We start from the raw sequence: 10,455 nt of genomic DNA on the forward strand, positions 1-10,455 counted from the left end.
CTCGTTCTTGCCTTCAAAGAACTAGCAAATCTAATGATTGATATTGTTATTGAAGTAGTCATTTAACTTTGTGAAAAGGTGTAACTATGTTAAACATTTTAATGAGGAAACTCATAATGCTGTAGGAACATTTAACAATGGGATTTGATTTCATTGAGATTGGCCAAGGAAGGCATCCTTAAGGAAGTAATGATAAAGCCTAGATCAAAAGAGTGGTTAGGAGTTTACAAGTCAGAGAAAGGGAAGAATGTGCTTCTGGAAGGGGGAACAGCTTGCACAAGAGCCCCATGGAAGGAGGCAATACAAAAACTCTAAGGTCTTGGTAGGACAGTCTAGTAAAAGCAGAGAAGGCAAGGGAAATGTAGGGATGGAGCAGGTTTTGAGGGACTGCTGAAGGGTTTTTTAAGCAGGAATAGAAGCAGCATGGGGAGTAGGTCTGAACAGAACAGAATGGAGATGGAAGTGCTCTAAGCGGATTGTTCTGTAAAGATTAAGTGGCTCCCATGTGGAGAGCTAATTGGAAAAGACAACAGTCACTGTGGAGAGACCTTAAGGAAGCTTTTACAAGGGTCCAGGTATATTTGGTGACGAAAAGATTTGACTTTGGATGGTGGGCACACAACACACTATGCTGCTGATCTGACGTAGAATTGTACACTTAGACCCTGGCTGGGTAGCTCAGTTGGTTACAGCATCATCCCAATACATCAAGGTTGCAGGTAAGATCCACAGTCAGGGCACATACAAGAATCAACCAATAAATGCATAAATAAGTGTAACAAATATCTCTCTATCTCTCCCTCTCTCTTCCCCCCACCAATCAATAAAAAAGAAAACATCGTACACTTGAAACCTATGTAATCTTATTAACTAATGTCATCCTAATAAATTTAATTTTTGAAAGGAAAGAATACAGAGTAAAAATCAACAACAAAACACAAGAGTTCAAGGATGAGGTGGTCACAGCATGGCACTGGTGCAAAGGAAGAGAAGCTGAAATTATGAAGATGATTAGGATGTAAAATTGTTAAACCTTGTTGGTGGATTAGTTACAGATAGTGAGGAAAAAGTTGATGTCTTGTTTTCTGATTTGGTAACATGGATGAATGGCATTACCATTCTCTGAGACAGAATAGAACATGTAAAAAGTCTACTTAATTATATGTCTGCCAGACAACTTTTGTCTTTTTTCTTATGTTATATGCTGATATAGTTAAACCTGGATTTTTCAAATATTAACTCAATATTAATCTAATTTTATTTATTTTTATTTTATTAATCTATTTTTGTACTAAAATGAATTGACCAGCACATTTGCATGAAAGGCGAACAGGCAAGAAGCCTCCCATCTGTTGGTGTCCATGCAAGTCCACAACCCCATTCGCAGTTCACTGGTTTGAAAAGATCCAAATGTAAAACATCCAGGAGAGGATGCCAGAGCTTTGACTGTTAAACACAGGCTTCGTAAACAGGACTGACAATTTTTAGAGACAAATTTATGTCTTGAGCTTTTTAAGCCAGGAGTTAAAAGAGAGAGCTGAGGGTTGAATTAATTAATATGTCATCTCTTATTAAAGCAGTTCAAACCTTTTGAATGATGGTGGTTTCAGAAGATATGTTTTGTTTCTTGGGACCCCATATTTGTGTAACGTATAACAGGAGCTAAACTGAATGATACCTGCCCTGCTATTTTTGAAACTCTATGATCACACATATAATCAATGTTAAAGTTTTGTAAATGGATATTACATTTTTTGAAAAATCTTTGAAAAATAATTGAAATTTTGATATCAAATCACTCTTAAGTTAAAGAGGCTGAATATAATAATCATTTGGGGCTACTTCCTGATTTGGAAGAAGAATGGATAATATGAATGAAAATGAGGGAAAATAACTGGATGATGATGATAATAACATTGATGTTGATAATAACAATAAACACCATTATGAAGTTTACTAAATTCCAGGATACTGTACATGGTTTAGCTCATTATTCTTCTTAAGTACCCTTAGGGGCAGATTCTATTATTGCCTTTTACAGGTGAGGAAACTGAGGCACAGAGATGATCAGCTTGCTGTAGTGAGACAGCTAGTGTAGTTAAGCATGGTCTTAAACCTAAATAATCTGATTTCACAATCTGTAATCCCTCTTAATGGTAACTTTATTTCAGAATCACTAACCTTCTCTGGTGTTACTACATGTTACAAGTTTTAAATGGAAATGAGGGGGCACAAAACATTCCTTCCCTGGTATATCTTGTTGTGAAAAGCTAGGAAAAAAGGAAACGAACCCTATACTAATGCTAGCTTGAGGTGGATTTTCCCCCTCTAGGAAACAGTTCCTCTGTAACTCACTGTTAGGCGGGGATTCTAGTGCAAATCAGAGCAGACATATTTAAATGCAATAATTGAAAATTTGGAGTCTGGCTTTTTATCTCTGTGGTATACCATGCACTGTGACTTGAAACTCAAAAGCATGCCGAGAGGAAGAGTTCACAAAGGACTTCTGGTTTGTTTTTTTTTTTTTTTTGTGGAGGGCAGGGAGAACAAAAATCACAAATTCTGGAGGATCGTAAATGTAATTTATAATTCCTAAAGGTAGCTCTGGGCTGATCTTTACATTGCTCACCTTGCCCCTTAATTAGCAATCATTTCAGCATTTTTCTGTTGTTCCTAGGGAAATGAGGGTATAATGTGATCCAGTGGAAGCAGCCTTGCTTCTAGCCTAAGGCAATATGGGCAGCTCAGTTCCACCACTTAGCAGCTACATGACTTGGGCAAGTTACATAACTTATTATTCTTTGCTAGTCTTATGTGCAAAAGGTATGTTTTAACTGTGACTACAACATTCAAGTATTGTTTTGAAGATTAAATCATATATATTTAATTTGTAAATGCATATCTAAATTAATATATATTAGGTTATTTTATTTAAATCAATATTTTGTATACATGTATCTCAAGCTCTCTTTTTTAAAGATTTTATTTATTCATTTTTAGAGAGAGGGGAAGAGAAGGAGAAAAATACCAATGTGTTTTTGCCTCTCACATGCCCCATACTTGGGGACCTGGCCCACAACTCAGGAATGTGCCCTGAGTGGGAATTGAACTGGTGACCCTTTGTTTGCAGCCCATGCTCAGTCTACTGAGCTACACCAACCAGGGTGTATCTCAAGCTCTTAAAGAGACTGATACGTAATATTTAAGAAATGTTCACAATTACTGTTATCTTCTGACCTTAAAGTAATGGATTGTTAGTATCTACAAATAAGAACCCAAGACATTATTTATTAATGAATCTTAACATTTGGAGAGAATGAAAATGTGTCTTTAGATTTCCAGACTTTTAAAGACAGAATTTTTGGTGTAATAAAAACATTTAAGAGTGATTTAACTTTATTTTATTTTTTAATTAAAAATCACTCATGGACTATGTTGACTGCAAACAGAGTAAAGAAAGACCTCTTTCCCGACAGCAGCCCGGAGGCTATTGTTGAGTGGGTGTGATCGCAGGCTGTGCACTAACTCTCCCACTGCTTTGTGTCAAAGCAAAAGAGTAATTGACATGCTAGTAAACACAGGCTGAAAAATGACCTTGATTTTCACTTTGTCCCCCTCACTCAGCAGGATAGTTGATTCATCTATCCTTTACCTGGTTGAATAAAGACCATAAAACACTATTTAAAACTAGACCAACAATATCCTCATGGGTATATGCTGGGCAAATACCCCATGTGTGTATATTAGTCTCTTTTAGTGTTCTCATTTCATGTATTGATATGAATAAATAGGATTGCAACTTCTCAGGTTGCTTACTTCCACTCTACATAAAATGCTGTGTGTGTGTGTGTGTGCGTGTATATATATATATACATATATGTATATATACATATATATGTAAAAAGAGCATAAACTCAAAAGTCGTTGTTGGCTGGGAACCAAAGTGTCCCAGGTTCGATTCCCAGCCAGGGTTACATTCCTGGGTTGCAGGCCATAACCCCCAGCAACCGCACATTGATGTTCTCTCTCTCTTTCTCTCTCTCTCCCCTCCCTGCCTCCCTTCCCTCTCTAAAAATAAATAAATAAAATCTTTAAAAAAAAAGGTCGTTGTGTAATATACACTATTACATCTAAAGCAAGATATCAAAATTCTATGATGTAAGTACATTAGTGTTAAATAATGTTTTTGTCTGTCGCTTAATGTTGATGACTTAATGATTTGTCTTTTTTCTTCTATTACCAAAACCTAGTATTTGATGACAATTTTTTTATTTAGAGTTCATAAAACAGAATCCTAACAAGTAACATTATAATGAGACTTATCTAGATATATAAAGCTTAAAATTCATTATCTGAGTGTTTTTCTTTTGCAAACAGCACACTAACCAACCAAATTTGGCATGTCTTTTGGTATTCTCTGATCCCTTTGGCAAATCTTATGTCTTTGTGGTCACTGGATGCTGCTGCAGCTCATAAATTTGTCTGTGAATTACTTGCTTGGGCACAACATTTTTGGCATATAAGATCCAAGTAGAAAATCCATTTTTACCAATTTTAGATCCTTTGGTGGTACTAAACAATTTTATCATCATTGCATATGATATAAATAGGAAAGTAACTTGACCATAATCATGCTCTTAATATACCAGTAAATTTGAAACTTAAAGTAGTTAAAATTTTTCAGTGAAATAATTATCATGGCATCTATTACCAATTTTACTATAGTAATTTAGAAATTTGTGCATAAATAGTAAAAATAGAGCAGTAAAAACAATAAATTAATATTTTTCATTGGTCTTAGTAATCACACATTTAAAAGAGCATTTGAATGGATAGTTATTAGGCATAGACTGATATCATTCATACAAACTTAAGACATCATTTAGACCAAGAGATGCAAATTTAAGAAGTAGAGGGCTCAGATGTAAATGGAAAGCAAATGGGGACAACAGGCCTTACTAATGATAAGTTAAGGACTAGGGCAAATAAGAGAGTTCATGTCTCATCTGAAGGGGCCACTTCTAATTAATTGTATTCAAACAGAAATATCTACTTAGTGTGGTCACCTTATTCAATTTTTTAATAGAAACAAGGATTTTTATTGTGTGAAATCAATAACATTTTAAAAATTGGCAATTAATTAAAAAATTAAATGTAATTTTTTAAAATAAGCAAAAAATATAAATATCTATAGATGTGATCAAGTTGGTTGACAGATATTTATCCTTTTTAGAATAACATGTTGATATCACATGTAGAGTCACCAATGCTCAAATGGATTTGGTAGCTTGCCCAAAGGTAATTTAGTTACAATACAATAACCCAGGTTATCAAAAAATTGGCAGGGACCTGAATAAACTTTTCTCCAAAGAGGACATACACATAGCCAATAATCACAGGAAAAGAAGCTCACCATCACTACTCATCAAAAAATGAAAATTAAAACCACATTGAGATATCGCTTATACTTGTCAAACTAGTTATCATCAATAAATCAGCAAACAACAGGTGTTGGTGAGGATGTGGAGCAAGGGGTACCTCATGCACTGCTGGTGGGAATGCAGATTGGTGAAGCCACTGTGGGAAGCAGTATGGAGTTTCCTTAAAAATTTAAAAATAAAAGTACCATATGACCCAGAAATTCCACTATTGGGTATTTATCCACAGAAATCCAAAATATAGAACCCTATGTTTTTTTATAGCATTATTTACAATAGCCAAGATATGAAAACAACCTAAGTGACCATTGAAGACAAATTGATAAAGAAGATATAGTTTGCATATATGATGGAATATTATTCAGTCATAAAATAGAATGAAATCTTGCTATTTTTGTGACATGAGTGAACCTAGACAGATTGTGTTATGTAAAATAAATCAGAGTAATGCAAGTAACATACATTTTCACTTATATGTAAAATCTAAAAAACAAAATAAACAAACATATAAAATAGAAACAAACCTGTAGATGCAGAGAAAAAAATCTGATGGTCACCAGATAGAAGAGGGATTGGAGGATAGATGAAAAAGGTGAAAGGGATTAAGAAGTACATGTTGCCAGTTATAAAAATAGTCACGGTTATATAAAGTACAGCATAGGTAATATAATTGATAATATTCTAATAACAATTATTTATGGCATCAGATAAATATGAGACTAATCAGGATGATCAATTCATAAGAAATATAAATGTCTAATCATTATGCTGTACATATGAAACTAATATAATAATATTGTATGTCAACTGTAATTAAATAACAAATTTAAAAAGATTCTATGGTTCTAATGACCTCATTTTGCATTCAAAGATGTTGTTGTATGTTGTTGTACTCTGTTGGTCTTCAAGGTCACATGAAGTACATTGCTCCATTCTTTCTTTTGGTGATAATTTAATGCAAAATGCATTTATGCCAACAGAGTACCTACTAATCCACCTGGCATATAGGGACAAATACCATTCTATAGCATCTGGAATATTAAGGTAATGAGTCATCTTACCTCATGAAACTGTAATTTGGTGATCTGGATGACAGAAAGCTGATGGAAACCTTCATGCCATTATAACTATGATTCCTTTCAATTGATACGCTATGTCCATCAAGAAAACTATTTGATATTTTCAAACATAAGAACCCTTTTAGCACAGAATTAAATTTTCATTGTTATGATTTCAAAACAGGCACTTAAGGTAAGATGTAAGCAAAATGTTTAAATCTTTTCTGGATCCCAAGGAGAAAACCACTAAGGCATGTTTAGTCTTCTATCACTACTGTTGCACCTCATTCTGCCACAGGCCAAACTGAAAATTGACATCCTTGAGATGACTTCTTGTTTTTCAGTATCACACCAGGCATTTGGAAAAACAACACTTTTCTTACCCTATTCCTAGCACACATGAGAAGAGACTTGTGTGGCTGTGTTTGCATTTGTTGGAAACTAAGGGCCTCACCTATAAAATGATAGTGTCAGATAAATTGTTGCACAGTCTCCACAGCCTCTGATTGTTCCAGGATAACTTCCCCTTTCACCCACAGTAAATGCTTTAAAAAAAACTTACTCTTATTTGGATTACTTACATTAATTTATTATAAATACACCTTTCTTTTCCTTTTAACACCAAGCTCAGTTATAGCCAATGACCATGTCCTAGGAATATTTGTTTTGCCTACTTAAGCCTGGACATAGTAGTTGAATGCAGTATGTCCCCAGTGGCTTGAAGACTACATGGGATAAAGATTCTCTAAAATATTAAATATTGAAATAACGACCAAACTGGAGCTCAGAATAATTTCACTTCAATACTATGTATGACTAAGAAGTAAAGCCTGGTGATTTCTAAAAGGAATAAAGATAGAAGCTTAATTGTCTTTAATGTTCTAGGTTTACGTACATGTTTAGAAGCATAAATCTGTTTTTAGATTTTGATCTCTAGTTTGAAATAGACTGAAGAGCCTCCTACATTTGAACTTGAAACATAGTGATGTGTATTACTTTACAAAATCAAGGTAGAAAGATGCACCATCATTGTTAGAAATAAAGTCATGAAATTTTATATGACCTGTGAATGGAACTAGAAAACTTAGTGAAGATTCAAGATGATTCTTGTTATCTGAAGCATTTGCTAGTATCCACAGAAATCTTTGGGTGATATTTTATTAAATTTGGTAAAATAGATATCTAATTTTTACATATTATAAAAAAGGTTTAATTCAAATTTATTTGCAATAAACTTTCAAGGACAATGATATAATTATCTAGAGTTCACAGATCATTGAATGACCTACCAATTCTATTTCTGACTTTATATTATTGAAAAACTCATGTGAACAGAAACTTGTATTGTATAAGGATGTTACCTAGAATATAATTATCTTTAGTAATAAGTTAAATTCTCATAAATTGGTACATATACAAATAAAATTTAGTACATGTAAAATGAAACAGTATAGGAAATATAAGCAATCATTCAACCTATATAAATAAGAGACTTCAAGCTATAAGATAGAGTTAAATAAGATATGGGATGATAGATGATAGTTTAAGCTATTTATGACATGTAAACAATAAAGCAATTATAAAATTATTTATAATTATATATGTTATATATTATCTATGATTTACACATATTATATGGTTATATATTATTTTATTATATGCTATATGTTATATATTATTTACATATATAACATACCTATAAAATATATCTGTATATAACATTTAAAATGGATTAGAAGGGATTAAATCACACTCGTGGTAAGAATTCTTTGAAGAGTGGGGAAGAAATTTGGATTTAGGGTGAAAATAAAGAGACTTCTGAATATTTATATTTAAGTAACTATGCACCTATTTTTTTTAAAACTAGAAACAAGTATGAAATCGTTCTCAGTCATGAGGATATACGTTTGTAATATTATTCTTTTGTACCTTTGTAATTTGAAAAAATGAGATTTCAGAAATAGAGTAGTCCTATTAAGTCTATGCAAAGTATTCCTTTTTCTGTTTAGAATTTTTTGTAAGATTTTACTTATTTATTTTTACAGAGAGGGGAAGAAAAGGAGAAAGAGAGGGAGAGAAACATCAATGTGTGGTTGCCTCTTGCATTCCCCATGCTGGGGACCTGACCCGTAACCCAGGCATGTTCCCTTACTAGGAATCAAACCTGTGACCCTTTGGTTCACAGTCCAGCATGCAATCCAATGAGCCACACCAGCCAAGGCTGTTTAGAATTTTTTTAAAAATCACTAACACTAACAAGAAGGAACAACAACAACACTAACAAGAAGATAGGCTAATCACATTTTGAATTTATGACTATGAAAACATCTTTGTAACAACCCATGTCTGAACCAACTTCTCTAATGTTGTGGTTTGACTTACTTTAGTAGAGGTAATAGACTCAAACATAGTTAACACTTTTCCTACAACTTGATAGATTCCTAAATATCTTTAAAAAATAAAGAATGTCAGTGTCAAGAACACTTTTCTAAGTGGCATAACAGAGAGGAGATCTAAGCCCTCATTCATACTATCCTTTTTTTCTCTCTACTCTGGGAAATGGGATCAGTCACCAATGACCTCTAAAACAGGACTTCCAACTTGTATAATTCTACTGTCCTGTAAGGCTCAGTAATGTCTGCGGTAGATCCCATTCACGTCCAGGTTTAGGGGCTTCTCTATATTACAAGTGATTGCTGTGGACCTAACATTTCACATGTTATTTATTCAGTTCTTAAAATATTCCTAAAATTTAGGTACTGTTTTCTCCTTTATTGCAATAATGAACCAGGGCTCACAGAGGTAAAGTTATGATTAGAAAATAGATCTTGTCTAATGACCAAGTACATTTATTATATAGGAAAGTGTTTTCAGCGCTCATGTCAAACAAACAAACAAAAAACTCATCACCAGAATTCACAGTGATTTAAATGTTATTATACAGTTGTTACCCTTTTATCCCTTATGATTTAACTGCCTAAGAAACAAGGGTAACAAAGTATAAAGTAGTGTTCACTAAAGGGGCACAGGAAAGTTAGTGTTTTTCAAAATAATCTCTTTAGCTGAAACTAATAGATCCACCCTCAACTCTACCCTGTTGAGAATCTGATTTAGAGAGAAAAAGGTTAGAGGCATGGCTCTTTAAACACATTGTCATCATCTAGTGACTCTGTAAATAGGCAAATGACAAGGTGACTGAGCAAATGCAAGGCCTCCCACTTCTTTGAAAGCTGATAGCTATTTTGCATACTTTTACCCAAGCCAAGGGAGCAGTTGTGTCTTAAGTGTTGTCTGCTTGGGCACCAAACCTCACACATACCTATTCCTCCTGTTGAGTATAATTGAACCTCATTTGATGGGCAAAGTGGAGAAACAGTTCAGGAAACCTTCTGGGACTCATCTCCACAATTAACTTCAAAGATAACTCTACATGGAGAAAGGTAAAATTATGGCAAGAGAATTGGGTCAGTTAAGGTGGTTGGTATTTGGAGCAGGTAAGTATTTAAAGAAGCAAAATAAAACTATAATTTAACTATATCTTTGAAAGGGACATTTTGGAAAGTTTTGAATTAGATGTCAACATAAATTTCTTACAAACATATTATAAAACTTTAGCTATGTTCATTTTAACTAATGGTATAGACGAGGTATATATGTTTATTGTTTTAGAAATTTACATATTTACTTAAATAAAAAAGAAAATTAAATAGACCTGTACTCGAAACTGTTTGCCTTCGTTAAATTATGTACTGTTACCCAATTCTTTATTTTTAAGGCTGCTTTCTTATTTTACTGAAAAGATAGGTTATATTAAAAGTATCTGTTTACCAATGACTAATCCAGCCCTCAAAACACATGTTTTAGCTAGTTACCAATTCAAGTAAATCTGAATCTCTGGGTTTAGAACCAGACAACTGGTATTTAGAAATCATACCAGGTCCAGTCACTTCTAATATGCA

This window comes from Phyllostomus discolor, chromosome 3, assembly GCF_004126475.2.
Source record: "Phyllostomus discolor isolate MPI-MPIP mPhyDis1 chromosome 3, mPhyDis1.pri.v3, whole genome shotgun sequence".
Taxonomy (NCBI): domain Eukaryota; kingdom Metazoa; phylum Chordata; class Mammalia; order Chiroptera; family Phyllostomidae; genus Phyllostomus; species Phyllostomus discolor.